The 19875-nt window shown below is 33.3% G+C and overlaps 1 protein-coding gene and 1 pseudogene across 7 annotated transcripts in view; one reads left to right on the forward strand and one right to left on the reverse strand.

The window, feature by feature from the left end:
- The window catches only part of LOC125853694 (RGS1-HXK1-interacting protein 1), a 1101770-nt gene that overhangs the window by 40287 nt on the left and 1041608 nt on the right, over positions 1 to 19875 (forward strand). The window contains exon 9 of one of the 7 annotated variants that reach the window (XM_049533422.1): positions 9199 to 9210. The exons of the other annotated variants lie outside the window; for them this stretch is intronic. The gene's annotated coding sequence lies outside the window, so the exon portion shown is untranslated. Of the gene's footprint in view, positions 1 to 9198; positions 9211 to 19875 lie in introns of those variants that run through there. 7 annotated transcript variants of the gene reach the window in all.
- On the reverse strand, positions 5654 to 19236 carry LOC125855400 (nuclear pore complex protein NUP214-like; annotated as a pseudogene).

Raw genomic sequence — 19875 nt, forward strand, 5'->3', positions numbered from 1 at the left:
ATAAAGATGTCAATGCAATGAAATGCAATGTCAAGTATAATGATGCATGTCTAACCTATTGATACACACACCCGTTGTCTCTCAGTCCGGGACCCATGGGGAACATATCTGTACATGCATCTGTCTGGGCGCGTGACACGTCCCTCAATAATAGTATCCATCGTGGTGCGCGATACATCTCTTGATATATAGTATCCATCGTGGCGCGTGACACGTCCCTCAAAATATAGTATTCATTGCGGTGCGGGATACGTCCCTCGAAATGGTACATCCTCTTTAATTTCTTATTCTTTCTCAATTCACATAACACTTGTCACAACCATGTCTCAGAACAATGCAAATGACATGTTCACACAAATAATGAGAAGATGATCATTTTCATAACATTGCACAATTCACAACAACATAATCATTATTCAACACCAACAATGATTCAATAAGTCTTTCAAAATTATTTTCAACACATCACACAACAACAATTAATCGCATTGCATTTTATTACCATTTTTCATCGTTAGAATTATTCAACAGGGACAAGTCAACCCATCACCAAGTCCCATTACTCCCCAACACATACCACAAGAAAATACACGACTCTATGCACTTAACAAGGGTTTAGAAATTCACTTGCCTCAATCAATCAAGAATTCACTCCGGAACTTGAGCCTTCCCCTTTCGTTGAACTTCCAACTCAAACAAATCTATTCACATTAATAATCACAATAAGATTTCAAAATTAACAACACCCATATAACTATATGTCCAACATAGACTCAAAAACTCACATCGAATCTATAATCAAGTTCCTATATCTTAATGTTAATTAACATGCCAACTCTTTCAATTTTCTCCAAACTTAAGTGTAGGATTAAGTCTTACTTCCTCAAATATCATAATTTAATGGTATCATATAGTACAATACACCTAAAAGTTTATTACATATCTCAATAAACCAAAATTTGATTCATATCCGACAACAAAATTTCAGCTACAAAAGAGGATGCGAACCCAACTTTATAACATCACAGGTCGTAACTATGAATCCGAAGAATAGAATGGAGACCCTTTTGAAATAATACTATCACTTCAATCATTGTTTCATGATTATCCCTCCATCTTTTGTTTTCCTCAATTTTTCCTCTCTATGTAGACGATATTAGAGACACTTACTGCTAACCTCAAATTAATAACCAATAAAAATCATCCTAAGTGCTATCAAAGTATTGATAAGAAAATTCCAAGATGGAATTAAAGTGCACGAACTTAAAATAGAAGTTCTTACCTGAAGCACCAAATATTCCTTTTCAAAATTGAGATTTTGAGCGTCTGCGGATATTATTTAATTCTAATTTTTCATATATAGAGGCCAAGTGCTGTAGGGTATTAATAAGTTATGGGCTTGACCCATTAACTATCAACTAAAAAAATTAATTATAATATATATACCCATCAATTAAATAACCGTAGTTATCGAATAGTTTAAAATTCTCAAAACAACTTCACCGACTAATTATAAATGACTTGCAACAANCTTTAATTGTGTCTTTATGTCTTCACTCTTAATTATAATATATATACCCATCGATTAAATAACCGTAGTTATCGAATAGTTTAAAATTCTCAAAACAACTTCACCGACTAATTATAAATGACTTGCAACAACTATTGGAAGGGGTAAAATGATAATTTATGAAAATTTCTAAAAATGACCTTACGGGTCGTTACATGATGAAGAACCCTAACTTGAATAAAAATTATCAAAATATCTTTTCTTGAGATTCTTGAATTAGTTTCTTGAAAATCCTATGGCCAAGTATTAATATTTCTATTAATGATTCATGATTACAAGAAGGAATAAGAATTAGAAAAATTGAAATGTTTAGAGAAAAATTTGGAGAAAACACATAAAAAATCCGTAAACTTGGAAGCACAACTTACTTTAGCACTTAAACTACACGGGCTTCTTTGGGATGATTCTTTTTTGTTTGTTTTTATATATACAATTTTAGAAAGGTAAAAAATAGAAAAAAAATGATGATTAATCCAAGATTATTAAAGTAAAAATAAAATCTCGAAAAAAATCAAACTCTACAGATTCAAGACTAAAAAACATTCAATTTTTAAAACACATTACCAAATGAATAAATAATACAAATTTAAAAACTAAAATGAGATGAAGAAATTATAAATTTTTTAATTAAAAAGCTTCAAGTTCTTCACAATCAATAAACCATTCCATAAGTAAGATTTTGAAGCAACAATAAGTTGTTGGCTTTTTCACTTTTTCTTGTTCATCACTTCTAAGAATAAGCAAGAATAGTTTGAAATGAAGGAGTGGGTGGGGGTGTTTTGAAGAAGAAGAAGAAAAAAGGTGACAGGGAAGGGGCTCAAAGAAGAAGAAGAAAGGGGTGAGGTAGGTGTGGATGGCGGGGGGGGGGGNAAAAAGGTGAAAGAAGGGTGCATGCAGATGGGGGTTCGAAGAATGAGAAATAAAGTGGGGGTGGAGATTTCGAAGAAGGATAAAGCAGGTGGAGGGTTCGTCGAAGAAGAGAGTGGTGCATGTTGTGCCTGGCAAGAGGCGACGATGATGGGTGTGAGAAAGAAGAAAGGTTAGGGCTCTTGGTTGATAAAGATGGTGGGGTGGTGGGGTGTGAAACCTTATTAGTTGGAAAGAAAAAAAGGGGCCTACTTACAATATGTGAATATATTGTTGTGATAGCACTAAGGTTTTCTTCCTTCATTCATTCACAATAGTACTCATTCATTAATGATATCACGATAGAATATATATATATATACTACTATGGTATCGTTAAGTTTTGTACGTTGATTCATGTACAATCAACTTATCCCTCAATGATATCAACAACTATACAACAACAACAACAACAATGACGACGACCATGACAACTAATGAGCAGTTCAAGAGAGAATTCATAATCTCTCAATGATACCATCACATCATATCATATATTGATATGGTATCATTAAGGACTATTTCATATAATATGTAGCATTCTTCAGATTATGTATGATACCATCATAATATATGAATATGTTGTTGTGGTAGCACTAAGATTTTCATCACTAATTTATTTACAAATCTACTCATTTGTTAATGATACCATAACAATATATTCATATACTACTATGGCCTCCTTTTAGCACAAAAAAAAAATACTACTATGATATCATTAATGTTTCCTACCGTCATTCATGTACAACCAACTCATTTCTCAATGATATCGTCACAACATATCATATATTGACATGGTATCAATAAGGAATTGGTAGTTTTATAAATAAATTAGTGGATTTAATGTTGTTTTTATTTTATTTTTATTAATCTTAATCTAGTTAGGTAATAGTTTCATCTTTGTTTTTTATTTTTGTTTTTGTTAAAAATGAAAATTTCAAAAGAGAAAAAATGAAAATAAGATAAATAATTAAAAAGGAGAAAAAGGGAAAAAAATAAATGATAAAAATGATACCATGACAATATATAGATAATGTGATGGTATCATTACAAATTGAAGCAAATAGAAAATATAAGAAACAAAAACAATTTTTTAAAAGATGGAATGAGAAAAAATAAAACATAAATAAAATTAAAAAATAAAATATAGAATAACCAATAATATGAAATTAAATTGTGGTAAAAATATTAAAGAATATTATGATTTAGGAAAATGAAAGGAAAAGAAAGAAAAATAATAAAGAAGAGACAAAATCAGAAAAAGAAACGAAAAGTAAGGAATAGGAAAAAAGGTAAATCTTACCAAACAACATAAAGAAAATTAGATGAAAAGAGAAACAACATAAATTTATCAAAAAATAATAATAATGAACAACTAGAGAGAAAAAAGAGATTACAAAAAAGAGTTGGTTCCACGGTTTAAGAAAGTGGGAAAATGGTGCACAATTTAAGGACCACAAATCTTGGTGGAAAAATATTAAATTAAATTATTTTCCCTATTTGTGGTGGATAGGGCAGTCTAGTAAAATATTTGGCAAGTGCATCCAATAAGGTTAAATATGTTGGATTGGGTCCAATTTGTGTGGTTTTCCCTTTGTATTATGTATCAAATGTATTTGTATTTTATATCAACTATATTTTGTATATGTATCAATTGTATACGTATTATGTATCAATTGTATTATGACAATTTGTATTCTGTCAATTGTATTTGTCGATACAAATCGTGTTTGTTAATACATTTGATACAATTATATTCGATATATGATACAAATCAATTGTATTCATACAATTATATTTATATAATTTTTTTTCTATCAAATGTCTTTGTATTCTTTATCAATTGTATTCGTTATACAACAAATACACATGTATTCACCCTCTCTCCTCCCTCTCTCAATCTCACTCGCTCTCCTCCCTCTCTCAATCTCACACGCCTCTCTCCTCCTAAAATGAATACAATTGTATTCATTTTAATACAAATCAGTTGTATCAATTGTATTTGTGATACAACCTAATACAACGAATACAACAAACATTCAACCTGTCTTCTCCCTCTCCTAGTCTCACTTGTCATTCTCTTTTCCTAACATGTAGCTATAATTCATAATTAAGCAAAACTATAATTATAGATCTTCAATTAAACCCAAACTATAGTCATTTTTGAAAGTTATCATGTAATAGTCGAAGTAGTTACTATAAAGGAAAGTTTACTTGAATGCAATAAATAATTACTGATTTTAGCGATAATTTTTATTTATTACCATTTATAGTAATACATAGCAATACTATGTTAAATCTGCAATATGTATTAAAAGTGAATTATGTATGCAATATATATGTATTATAACTGTTTTTTTAAAATATATTATGCTTGTTTGGTAAGAAATTGACACATTGTATTATAAGTATATTAAAATGTGTTATAAATGTTTTATTTATCAATAAAACTTGTATTAGATGTGAATAATAAATTGTTCTTTGTAATATGTATTAAATTGTATTATAAATGTATTAAAAGTGATCAAGTGAAAAAAATGTTATTGCTATAAATGATAAATATTTTTTTAATATAGTATATTTATGTAAGTTTCCCCACTATAAATAGCTAACTCTAGAGTTCACTTCACAAGTCTAGATTTTAATGAAAAAGTATGAATGTGACTACTAGGTGAGTGAATAGGTAATATCCCTTCTATCTGTTTAGTGAACCCATTTGGAATTTCCTTATTATGGATTCATTTTATGAGTTCAAACTCTTCTCCCTCGAATTGATTATCCTTTCTTCTGTTTTAATTTCTTGTGTTATCCCCTTTATCTTATCTTGTTTCTTCACCTGTCTATTCTATTTGCTTCCGCATACTTCAGTTCGTATCAATTTTTAACTAAAACTAGACATGTTTTTCTTCTTCAAATTTTTGGGAACCCTCTTGAGAGTCTAAAGAGCCCACACTAGTCTTTTTGTCTTTTGCAAGAAGAGTTTTGGCTCATCAGCCTCAAAGCAATTTTGTAACAAAATTTGGTTGAGAGCTCTACACAACCCAACATCTACTCATTTATGTCCCTTGAAATGTACCATTTTTTCCACTGAAGTTCCACACTTCCACACTTCAAGCAAACCCCGAAGAACAAAAGAAGGAAGGTTATACTGAATGTAAGGTACCAACAAAGGGAGGATAGAGAGAGGATAACGCAGTGGAAATGGAAAGTAGCATGAGTTTCCAGAGCTTAGACCAGATAGATTGAAGGGCAGACATGGACAAAGATGTAGGATAAATTCAGTTGCTCCAACTCGCCAAGTGCAAAAGTAACATGAAATACACAACAAAGATGCAAAAGAGGAAACACTATTGAGTTGGTCCCATTGCTAGGCATCATCATCCACAATTAATATTAACACCAGTTTAACTAGCTTCATAACAAAAGAGTGAACTGAACCAGAATACAACAATCTGCAAGTAAAACATTTATCAAATCATCCATTTACCCCTTCGTTTCTTTCCTAATTTTTTTCTTTACAAAATATCTATGCATGGAACTACTTTCTCATCTGTGTGAAGAGTTCAGAAGGTGCTCTTGCAGTAGCTGAACTCCCACTAAATGCAGGGAAGCCACTGCCACCACTTTGCTGGCTGCTAAAAGCTCCAAAGCTGCCACCTTCAAAATAGCAGAACAGAAAACATCAAGTCAAAGATGGTATCATTACCATGTCAAGTAACCTATATCAAATATTATTAGGTAATATTTCAAAACATTTGAATCGCACAAACTAAGTATACTTGTCTGTACTGCAGATAAAAGAGAGATCGCTACTCCTCACTAACTTTCCAAAGACACTTTTTTTCTTTTTTATGCCATACATATGGTTTCCCTAATAGGAGAAGTCAAGAAAGACATCGTCCAAACAGTTTCATAGTTTTCTCACAAGATTCTTCATAATAAATAATGGACTCACTTCTTTAAGTCTTTTTGCTGTTTTAAAATTTCACATTTCACTAAATTTCAATCAAATAGGAATGATTTGGTCTAAATATAGCAGAGCTGCTATCTGAAAAGCCTGACCGAACAACAATTGGAGCAACAAATCCACCACCGGCTGTGGCAGAAGCTCCAAATCCACCAGCAGATGTGGCAGCAGCTCCAAATCCACCAGCACCTGTGGCAAGACCCAGACTGGAAAACCCGCCACCAGTAGAAGAAACTCCAGAAAACCCACCTCCGAAACCACCAGCTGAGTTATTGCTCATAAAACCTCTCCCAAAAGAGATTGCAGATCCCACACCAATTCCAGGTATCCCAGCACCAAGCTACCTTGATTGTCCAAAAGTCCCAAGAATTGAACCTAAAGCGTGCTGCTCTTGTCCAACCTGAGCCGGCTGGCCAAACCCAGTCACTGCTGGAGCCTGACTCGTGGAAGTGAGGCTGAAGCTACTAGGAAAGGTACCAAAATTGGAAGGTGATGATGGTTGACGTGGATGTATCGGTTGAAAACTAAATGATGCTAGTCGAAATAACTCACCGCCGGAAGCTGTACTTGTAAATAAGGAGCTTGCTGGAGATGAAGCTTTATTCAGTGACACTGCACCAAATGGATTAGGTTTTGTAGAAACTGGAGCAGCAGCAGTTCCAATACCAAACCCAGCTAGGTTACCAAGTGCATTCACAGTCATCTGACTATTCTCAGGAGCTTCCTCTTCCATCTCATCCTCATGGCTGACAACATATGAATAACCACTCTTCACATTAATTGCACTATCAGCCCCTGATGGTGGAATGGAAGAAGCAGAAAGTGGCTGTCCAGGTATAGTATTCAAGCCGACATTTGAGACTTGACTTGATGCCTCACGAAGATTGACCTGATCTGCAGATTTCAAACTGGCAGACGGTTCATTTGTGTAATTTGATTGGACCAAAGGTTTAGCTTGTAAATTAGACACACTTATAGATACCACAGGCTGTGAAGCTGAATCTTGTAGTGTATTGGTCTTCGTACTTGGATTTGCAAGTGAAGCTGGTGTGTCAGAATTTGTATCTGCCTTTCTATCATGGAAACTGAAGGCTGATACAGGATTGTAGGGGACGCGGACCTTGTCCTATCTGAGGAAGGAATAATGGGTAAGGAATCCAATTTTTGAGTGCTTGGAAGAGATGAAGACTGCGTCAGAGAAGCAACTGATGATTGAGATTGAGAGTCCTTTTGATTAGAACCCATATTGGCTTTAGAAATGGACCACGTAGATGATATTGTTGACAACATTGGCCTTTGTGAAGAAGATGAAGATGCTGATGGCATGATTTTTGCTTGTGACAAGGAACTCTCTGTTGATGCTTGGGAAGAAAATGAAATCTCATTACCCTGTCTTTTATTTACAACTTCTGAGTGTATGACCTTCACAGACAGAGTGAAGGCAGAATTAGCAGCAGTAGCAGTTGGTAAGGAATAGTTAGGACTACTGTCAGATTCAAACTGTGTGCTTCCACTTGTCATAGGTGCATTCTTCCAATCTCTGACAGGTTGGGTGATTCCAGGTTTACCATCAGCATTTGAAGTCTCAATTGTAAACTTGATTGGGGTCAATGTCTGTGCAGGAGGACTTGACGTGTTTGGCTGCTGCATTTTGTTCCCTGATTGCTGAATGCAGGGGCGGCTCAAATCCATTGGTGGCCTAAGTTCAAAATCAAACTAGAGGCCTTAAAAAAAAATTATAAATGTTTTTATTTTAAATTTATTTTTCTAGCTTTTTGAGATGCAAAGTTATTAATAATTTTTGTGTATTCAATCTCTTCTAATAATTCTTTTTCAATCGATAATATAGTCAAACTACTTAATCTTTCTTGAGACATTATCGATCTTAAATAAGATTTTATTATTTTTAATTTTGAAAAACTTCTTTCGGCTGAGGCGACTGTTACGAGAATTGTTAACATTATTCTATAAGCAATGTAAGCATTTGGAAAAGAATCAAGTCTTTTTATTTGATTGAGTATCTCAATTAGAGTATAGTCTTCTATTTTTATGATTTCCCTTAACACTTTTAATTCAGAAAATAAGTCTAAACCATCAATATCGGAGTGAGTATTATGTTTTAAGGAACATTCAAGATTAAGACAATATTTTTTTAAATTCTCATCATCTAATGATCTCAATTTTTTTCCCACTAAATAGAAAACCAAAAATATTTTCATATACTTCAAATTGTTCAAATCTATTTTGAAGTGAAAAGATGACTTGGTCTACTATGTATAAGAAGTAATCAACTCTAAATGATTCTTCAAGAGATCTTGTGATTTCATTATCAACATTCTCATCAAATTGTTTTTTTCTATAAATTACACATTTCTTACGAAATACATGTTCAATATTCATCTCTAATGTAATTTCCTTTGCCGAAATCATAACACTTGTAAATCCTTCTTCTCTATATGTTTTAAGAAAAGAAACTAAACCTCTTAATTGATCTATAGCGACATCAATATGCATATCTTTTGATTGTAAACTTTTGCTAATTGAATTTACAGCAAATAGTACATCATACCAAATAGTCATACCCAGTAAAAATTCAAAATTTTCAAGCTCAAAAATTGCTAAACAATTAGCTTCACTTTTAATTTTTGGATCATCACTAACTTCTTCTAATTTAAATAAAGCATCTCTTATTTGTGGAGTTTGAAACCTTATTGCTTTAACACTTTCAATACGACTTTCCCACCGTGTTTGTAACAATGATTTAAGAGTTAAACTAGGTACACTATCTTTTAAAATTTTCCACTGCTTAGTAGACGAAGAAAATTCCTTGGTGTTTTCCCTTCATATTAGACCCATTATCATATCCTTGTCCTCTTAAATTAACAATATCAAGTCCAATACATTTTATTTCATCTAAAATAACTTCAAAAAGACCTTTTCCACTTGTATCATCCACTTTTAAGAATTCTAAGAAATATTCGGTTACATTTATTGGAGTTGTCGAAATATCTACACTCCGTATTATAAAAGACATTTGGTCTTGATGACTTGTATCTGGCGTGCAATCAAGTATGATAGAGAAATACTTTGTTTTTATAACTTTTTCAATAATCTTGTTCTTAATTTCACTTGCCAATAAATTTATTAATCATTTTGTATATTATGTCCAAGATAATGATTATGAATTTCATGATGTTTGATTCGTCGAATATGTTCTTGCATAATTGGATCAAATTCTGCAATCATTTCAATAAGACTCAAGAAGTTTCCGTTATTTTCTTGATAGATTTTTTCATTTCCCCCCCTAAATGCCAAATTATTTCTTTCAAGAGTTTTTATGACGGAAATAATTCTTGACAATACATTTTTCCAATGTTCTCTATCTCTATTAATTTGGTCTTGAATGTTTTTATCGATCATTTTATTATTACGCAATCTAAATTCTAAATCAATCCATGAACTCATATTAATAATAATATGTTGGTTAGTTGTTTCATGGGTTCTAAGCTTAGTAGTAAGATTTTTCCAATCTCTACTACCTTCATTAGCTAACTTATTATTCTTTGCATTAAAGGTCGTATTAAATAACTTACAACAAAAACAAAATATCTTATTCAAATATTTGGAATAAACGAACCATCTTCTTTCATGTCTTTCTCCATTTGCCAACTTTTGAAAATAATATGTAGTAGAAAAGTGCCTTAAAAATTTATCCTTTGGAAAACATGTGTCGGTAATTCTAATTGGTCTCTTTTCTACTAATAAGTCTCTTAACTTTGTATCAACAATATTCCATTGACTAGGATCATAGATATTTTTAGGAGTATGATTATTTAATTCATTTATAAGTTCTTGATTTTCTTGGGAATCTACATCCGACTTTTCACTAATTTCCTCTCCTTCTTCTTCTTTTTGATTTATATCATTATCTAACTCAACTTCTACTAAGTTTGTAACTTGTTCTTCTAAAGAGCATTACGCTACCTTTTTTGATTTAATTTTATCATTGTTTTCCAAAAATTTATCAAGAGCACCTTTTTGAGATTTTATCAAGTTATCGACTTTTCTTTTTCTTTTAAGTTTTGAATGACCGGATTCATATTTTCTAGTTGACATATTAAAATCTAACAAATATTTTAAACACTATTTACAATATCAAATAAAAAATATAATAAACATAAGACACGAAACAAAAATAATATTAGAAATTAGAATGATATTACCGAATTCAAAAGCTATGAAGACTTGATTTCCAAAAATGAATCGGGCTGCTGCAATATAGTTTTCTCCAAATTTAAAATATAAACTATCAATATAACAAGTAATTTTTTTAGCTTTATAAGAGAGATGTAAGATTAGAAAAGAGAAAGTGAGAAGAATAGAAGGGAGGAGGATAGAATATATAAAAATAAAATTAGAAAAAAAAAAAGGTAAAAAAAAGAAGATAACTTGTACATTAAAAAAAAGTACACAACTTTTTATTGAAAAGTTAAAAAGTCATAGTCATATCTATGACTATCACTTCATTTAGCCGTTTACATTTATTGACTTAGCTCTAACAATTTTTTTTTTAAAAATTTACTTTCCTAATTAACTAAAAAATGGGGCCTTTCCATTTATTGTCTTAGTTCTATTTTTTTTTTTTTAATTTAATCCTACCTATTAACTAAAAAATGGACCCCCCAATTTACCAAGGACATTTTTACAAGCCTTACCAGCCGCCCCTGGCAGAATGGCCTTTGGTCCACCTATTTGCACAATATCTTTAAGTGATATTATGCTTCTCCCTGATCTTGTCGTAGCAAGATTGGGAGTATCTACCAAACTATATTGGCTAGTGACTGCAGTCAACTGTGATTCATGCTGCAGTAAAGAGACTGGAGAACTCATTGGTGGTGTGTCAGTTGCATGTCTCGAAAGTCCATCCGCCCATTGGAAAAAAGGATTTTCAGTGGACTGTTTTGCTGGTAAATCATGAAGACCTGCATATGTTTTAGCAAAATATATTCAAATTGCATTACATCAATTCATTGAACACACATTCAACATATTTATTGGTTTAGGTTGGGAACCTTCGCCTCTAACTTGCTGTGAAGAGGTGGAAGAGGCATTAAAGATATTCAATTGAGCAGTCACTGGTCTCTCTCGCGTCTTAGACTGGTGATGTTTCTGATCCAGTGACAAAGATGCTTAAGTTTCTCCTCTTATTTGAATAGATGATTAAGTTTCTCCTCTTAATTGCAAGTTCCCAACTATCTACCCCACACCAACCTACATAATTTACTCAAACTAGTCAAATAATAACAGACAGCAAAACATAACAGTCTTTACTTTTGTGCTTTACTATGTAATCTAGGATTCAGAAAGCCCGATATCTTGTCTTTCTTTTTCTTTTGCAAAATATTTGTAAGTACATATACCCTTCCATTGTACTCACTAATTGCTGAAAGATGTCACTGGCAATCTTAACCAAGGGGTTGTTTGGTAGAGTGTATTAACAAAAATAATGCATGCACTAGCTATATGTATTATTAGTCTCTTGTTTGGTGCATTTTTTCATGCTATGTATAACTAATGCATTAGTTATACATTCTATTGTGTATTGATGAGTGTATTACTAATACCATGGATTTCTTGGTATTAGCAATGCAAATGATTTAATACATGAATTATCATGGTTAAAGACTCAATTATCCCTCAAAAGCACTTTTACATCTTTTTCACCATAATTGTGAATGATACTTTTTTAAATAAATATTTTTATACAATGCATATTATTTTCAATATACCAAACCAAACAATGCATAAGAAATAATCTATGCATAAATAATGCAAATATAACTAATACAAGCATTACTAACGCACGCATTACTAATACACTCTATTGAACATTATTTTTATACACTCTACCAAACGACCACTCTTAGATCTTCACTCCCACTTTATTACCAACCTGTTGGTTTTTTAAAAGATGGGGCAGCAAAAAAAGGGTTGAAAATGTCTATCAATAATTTTCTTAAGCATAGGACTTTAAATAGCCAACTTACAACAAAAAATCTGCATAATTTAAAATTCAAAAACCTAAAATATCTCAACAAACTAACAATCTAGTAAAAAATTAAAATTCAAATCATTCTAAACCTAAGCAAGTTAATTATTAGGCTAAAAAGGCAATTACTACAGTAACTTAAAAACAATTTTCAACCCTCCTCATTTACTTTAGTTACTGCAAATTCAAAAAGTTGCTCCTCAATTATTTTTTTGATAGTCGATGCTGAATTCTTTTGATTACGTTGAACTTGCACAATTTTTGATATTGATCTTTCTCTTTTTTTTTTCCATCGATTTTGTGCTTAAAAACAACCTCAAGAATCTTGTCCTGTTTTAAAGCTCTTTTGAAAGTGCTCTCATCTGGACAATGATAGGATTTGCAAGGAGTTGTTTCAAGGATTGATCTTCCATCATAATATCCCATAAAACATACGTTCTAAAGTATGGTTTCATTCTCACCCACCAAATTTAATAGTTTTCATCGGTAAAAATTTGTGGGGCATTGAAAGAGAGATTGTTGCTTGTCATGGTTGAAAAATGGGTTAAAATTGATATTGGTTAAAAACAGTATGTGCGTTGAAAATAACCGTGAAGGGTTAAAAATAGTGTTTTAAAAGAACTCAAATATCCCTTCAGATCAAGGAGGCTCTTCATACCAATGTTGGTTTTTTCAAAAGATGGGGTAGCAAAAAAAGGGTTGAAAATGTCTCTAAATATTTTTCTTAAGCATAAGAGGGGGCTTTAAATAGCAAACTTACAACAAAAATATGCATAGTTCAAAATTCAAAAAATTAAAATATCTCAACAAACTAAAACAACCTAGTAAAAATTAAAATTAAAATTATCCTATACCTAAGCAACTTATTATTAGGCTAAAAATAAAATTATTGTAGTAACTTAAAGCAATTTTCAACACAACCTATGTGTGGTTACCCCAATTTCCAACAACCTAATGAAGGTCCCTGTAATTCCCTACATGTTAGGTCTTCTTTTTGCTCTACAATCAATGGTTAATGCCACCAAAGTTGCATCCAAGATCTGCCTACCTTCCACAAAAGTATTATGTGAAGATGAAACAGTCTCATTCAGAACCTTTTTAAGTCTATTAGAAAGTACCTTAGATATGATCTTGTAGATGCTTCCCACTACATCAATAGGCCTATAGTCCCCAAGGTGCGTAGCTCCCTCCCGTTTAGGAGTACTAAAAATGAATGAAGCACTTAAGATCCTCTCGAACTCCCCTCTTTCATGGAACTCATCAATGGTCTCCATAATATTGCTCTTAACTCTACTCCAACAATGTTGGAAGAACGCCAAAGTAAATCCATCAGGGCTTGGGGCCTTCCCTTATACTACACAGTTGTGTTAAAAGTCACTTCCTCATGTGCACAATAAGTGAAATAATGAGGTTTAAAGTGGTCAGATCATCAATATATAACAGCAACAACTATTTATACCGAAATATAATATTTTACACAACAAAGCAACAACCCACCTAAAGGTGATCCAGGTGTCAACTTGGAAATGGAAATTTCATTGGCATCTCAAGAGAAGGCTAGAATATTACCCGATCAAGTGAGTCACGACATCTCCTTGTTGTCTCTGGTTCAGAGCTCTTCACAGGACTTGTCTGCTTTCTCCTGGATCATTCTTTAACATCAAGAAAGACCGATACTGCCTTGTTGAAAGGTGTATTTACAACCTTTTCCCTAACTGGAGACTTGTAAGAGGCACCATCATAGGATAGACCAATTGTTTCAAATAATTCCTTCCTAACATTCTGACCTTTTGCAGGATAATGTATGCTCAAATTAGTCACCAGTTTCGAGAGACTTTCAGAAAGCTGCTCTTCTACTGATAGCTGTGTATTCATTGTATTACGTAAATTGTGCAAGGACTGGAAATTTCTGAAATGCAAATAGCTCCAACGTTCACCCTAACTTTAATCACTAAAGATGAAAAAAAAAAGTTTTGGTACAGAGGGAATGCATGATGGAGAAGCAAATTTATTATTCTCGTGAAAGGAAAGTTGGAAGCAATACGTGCAATGATATTGAAGTGAGAGTATAAAGTAGACAATCATAACCAAGATAAACCTATTTGTGTATCGAAAGACAACGGGAAAAACCCAATACCTAGGTTGTCCACTGCTCTGGAAACCCCTTTTACTTGTTTGTATCCCGTCAGCGTCACCAAACTTATTCAACTCAAGATTGTTAAAATGTCTATCCAATTGAATCAGCTGGTTTGTTAAGCTCTACAAAAAAGAGAAAATTCAAGTGATGAGGAAAACATTAGGAAGGGAAGGAACAAAAGCATTAACATTGATCATTCTGATGGCACCTTATTAACTTCGTTTACATGTTGCCTCTTTAACTCCAGTTCAAAAGATAATTTTTGGCGATTCCAAAGATCCCAATACCGTTGATCAGTAACTTGCTTAAATATTCCTTCCATGTATACTTTCTTCGCCAAAACTGGAAATTAAAAAAGAGAGAGGATACATCATAATGATGGCATCAATGTCATCAACAATAATAACTACGCCTCAATAAGTTGGGATCACCTATATGAATCCCTACTTCTTCATTTAAGCTCATTTGATATCATCAGCATACTCAATATAATTTATCCTATAGAAAATCTAGTAACAAGAAGATTTAATCAGAATTATCAACTCTTGTGGAAAATGAAATTCAAAAAGAGCATATATAAATATGAAACGAAAAAATATTAGTTTTCTATCAAGTCTAAAACCTATCCTTAGCTAGTAGCTATCACTTATATGGTTACTAAATTGTGTTGGAATTAATGCATTCACACATGTTTAGTATTTCAATATTGTCTCTTAGTTTTTCAAGAAGTCTTTTAGGATTTTGTAATACATGTATCTAGTAATTTGTGATACATGTATCTAGTTAATTGTGCAAGACTTTTTGTTTTCTATTTTGAGTAGTATAAATAGTGATGTAGTAGATGATTGTAATCATCTCAAGTGGCCTTAAGTAGCTTATATAAAACTAGAGCATTCTCTAAAGATAGTATTCTCGTTCTATATTTCCTACAAATTGTACATGTAATTCATCCAATGTAAAGACAATCAGTTTTTTTTTCCAAATAAATAGTGATTGTACTATTGTTATATGGTTTAAGCTCCAATATCCCGAAAGAGAGTCAACTAGAGGCAAAAATTGAAGAGAGACAAAGCAGGGAGCTCGGGAGATAATGTTTGTCCTCTGAACATATCCCTTGTGTTTATAGATGTACATTCTGAAGCTGATGCAGCAAAGCACAAGAATTTCATAAGATAATGTCCTTTTGTCACGACCTAGACCGTCGTGATTGGTACCCACACTAACCATCCGGTGGGACAACCACTACTACAACCCAAACTAAGCAACTAAACTAAACCTAAGGCAATTAAGTTACGGAAGTAAGTTAATTAACTAAACAAATGCGAAATTAAATACATAGAACCTGAAAGTCATTGTACCAAAACTCTACTAATGACAAGTTTAAGAACAAGGGGTACAACCCCGAAACTATACAACAACAAATAGTCTGAGTCCGAAAAGAGTGGACTTAAACAAGAGAGATCCATGGCAGCCCGAAAGAACTGGCTCACCCTTGAATCCGGTCACGCTTATTAGTCACATAGCTGAGGTCTATCGATAGCCAACTGACGATGCCCTGTACTCAACAAAGAAAGAGAAAGTGCAGAATCAGTATACAACCACTGTGTACTAGTAGGATCACATGACTATCCCACAAAGTGTAACATATACAATATCATCAACATATACGAACAATGAACAACTTCATGATTCTCACATATCACAATTATATCAATTTAGAGCAACATACCATCTTTCAATATCAATCATCATTAGATATGAATGAACTCATCACAAGTAGATACACAACATAATTCAATGGTCCTCTCACAGAACCCAATTCAATGGTTCTCTCATGGAACCCAAACCCAAACAGTTAGCATGCCAGAATGTGGCAATCCGATCCCATTTTTATGCCAGAATATGGCAATTCGATCCCATATTTATACCGGAACGTGGCAATTCGATCCCAGTTAGGTATGCTGGAACGTGGCAATCCGATCCCATATTTATGCCGGAACGTGGCAACCGATCCCAGTTAGTGTGTCAGATTGTGACACCTTCCCATTCAACAAACCATAACCACAATCACAATCACAATCATACAACAATAGGTGATTCATGACATACAATTATTCAATTATCCTCATTTACAACAAGTGTGATCAATAATGCAACATTCTCATACATACATGTATCATAATGAAGCAAGAACAAACATACATACATCACACAATCATAGAATCACAACCATCACCTACCTCGAATCCCAGCTTGAATCTCCTAAGGCACTTGAATCTTCCCTTTTCGGATTCTTCCTGCTTGTTCGTGGTCTAAAAACATACAATTAACGCAAGGATCAACAGTCAAAGGTCTAATTATCCGGATTATAACAAACCCAATAACCCTAGACCAAACCCAAGATCCTAATACCCAATTTAAGGTTGTTTCCACCATAGAATTATTAACAAAATCCTCCCCCATCAATATTTATCCATTCTATTACATTCTACGGATCAAAAAATGGATTCGGGGAGTGAAAAGCTTACCTTTGGCCTCAAGAATGGTGAGAAACGCTCAAGAACTCGTCTGGGGTAGTCTCCTTATCTTTAAATATCAAAAAGTGCCAAATACGGTCATTTAGGGGTTTATTTATGACTTTAAGTTGAATTTTTCCCACTATAGCGTATCCCATCCCACTCTGGAGGCCCTAATCCCGGTCCGACGGCTTGCACAGAGACAAATTGTTACCCGTTCACGCTAAGATCATTTTGGGAGTTCTACTCGCCCGAATTCAATTCTGTAAAGTCGTACGGGTTCCTTATAGTCTTAGCTATTCACTCATGTAATCAAATTCATAATTAGATCTTTCATTCATTACTAGATTTCCCTATACCTCACTGACTTAGATTTCGTCCAAATCTGGACTAGGTTAGGGAATTCCAAGTTACTACCAAAAATTTTCCGACCCTAATTCTTTCTCCATTGGTTTTTCCCTAACGACAGAATCAGGTCGTTACACCTTTGAATCTGTTTGGATTGGCGTAAAAGTTGTTCAAACCTATTTAAAGTCATTTTTGGCTTTTGGAAGTGTTTGACAATGTTAAAATAACTTAAAATAAGTTAAAATGACTTAAAAACTGTTTAAAACCAAAAGTAGGTCTCCCCTACTTTTTATTTTTTTACTTAAAAGTCATTTAAATTTGACTTTTATTTTTTGACTTAAAAGCTATTTTTGTTAAGCCAATCCAAACGGGCTCTTAGTTATTTGGCATTGGCAAAGACCAGTGAGAAATAAGAGAAATTGGAAGAGGATAGTGCTATAAATTAGGACATTTTCCTTAAAAGAAATTATTAACATGGTAAGAACCCATTCCTGTAAATATGGGAAATGGTCCGATGTGATTGGTTGTGTGAATAGGAATAGGAATTATTTTATTTTCCTTTTAATGATTACTAGTAAACACTATTTAAATCCCAACATGCTTGAGGGAATAATAAAAAAACTCTATTCCCAAAGTTTGTCCTATTTTCACGAAGTCTAACAAATTAAAGATATTTTTTCACATGTAAGCCATATATATGCGAAGTACTAAAATTATCATTTTAAATGAGGGGTGGTTACTGAATAAATGGTTTCCAAAAATAGAAAGGTTAATTCTTTTAGAGACAGACTAGATAGTAAAGTGTCACAAAAATTGGGACCATATGAATGTTGTTTAGCCTTGTTAGAGTCCCACAATGGTCGAGTGCATACATTGTGTCTATTCTATATGGTTGTGGCCAATTCTCACCTCATAGTGGTCTTAGAATTGAGCGAGATCTTAAGTCTACTTTCACCAACATAGTATAAGAGTTAGACTCATACATATTTTGTTTTTACCTAGTGTAGGGTCCTACATTATATTATTCATGCTCCAAATGTCAAGTCAAGGGCATGTACAAGAGGCATAAAAATCTCGCACTGATTAAGGATATAAGTTGCAGTCTATTTGCATAATTGTGCACAAACACCTTCTCACGAGCTACCTTGGAGGTTGAGAGGCAGATCCAAAATCCACTTAATAAGTCTAGATTGAACAAACTCATCTTTACCCAATAAACTTTGAAGAGGCTAAGTCATAACAATTTATTGGCTCTCCCCATTTTACTTGCCCGCACAATCCACCTGTTTGACACCCCTCACTAAAACTACTATAATTGGTAAATGAATGGTTTTAGCGTTAGTCACTTTTGTGCAGCATTTTGTGCACACACTACAGTGGTCAGTGATGTTTGCGGAATCAAGACACAACTTCCGATGCAAGTGTCTACGATCGCACAATAGTTTAGTAACCCAACCAAGGGCTGGGATCGTCCCAAGAGAGTGGTTGTGAGAATTTAAAGAAAAATAAAATTTCGTTCTAACTAGTCGTAGCTAAAGACATTAACGAGTAAAAACATTGTAAATTAAAGGGGGGGGGGACACAAGAGTGTCAATTAACAATGGGGTTTTTTGTCACCAGTAAGTAAAAAATAGCTAAATCAACAAGGGTTTCTAAGTAATGAGAGGGGATCCTTGGGATGTGACGGGAATACGGGTTAAGCTAGATTATTGGGTACATGCTTTCGATAGAATATTCATAGAGTAATTGTGACTAGGCTAGACTTTAAGGGGGATAAGCTCTCTCTCGAGCAACTTACCCTGTTTCAAATGTGTTCCTCTCGGACACTCATTTGCCACATAAAGACCATCCTACGCCTTAACCCACTCACTCTCTCGAGTTGAGTGTGTGGACATGGGACTAGGGTTCACTCTCTCGAGCTGAACCTCATGTCGACCCACTCACACTGGCCATCAATCTAGTGGTCTTAGTTTTACGACCTCTCTCTCTCGCAAGCCAAAAACACATAAATAAAATTGTATTTGCAACTACAAATTCATTAAATTCATCCACAACCACATTTAAACTACGAATATACTATCAACAAGCAAGACCCAACAATTATCTTAACCCATATTCGCTAAATCACACCCCAAGAATTGGGGTTTTTAGCCACACATCTAAAGATAGAAATCTATACCTAAATGAGCTTGCATTCAAATGGGTATGAAGATTTAAGTCTTGTTATAGACCAAGAATGAAGAATCCAAGAGACCCAAGTCCAAATCCTTTGAGATGAAACCCTCTTCTTCTTCAAGTCTTCAAAACCCTCTCAAACTTAGAGCAAAAATATCAAAAAGTACTATTTTCTAAGTGAAAATTATAATAATTGTTCCACACTGA

Source organism: Solanum stenotomum, chromosome 1 (assembly GCF_019186545.1).
Source record: "Solanum stenotomum isolate F172 chromosome 1, ASM1918654v1, whole genome shotgun sequence".
Taxonomy (NCBI): Eukaryota; Viridiplantae; Streptophyta; class Magnoliopsida; order Solanales; family Solanaceae; genus Solanum; species Solanum stenotomum.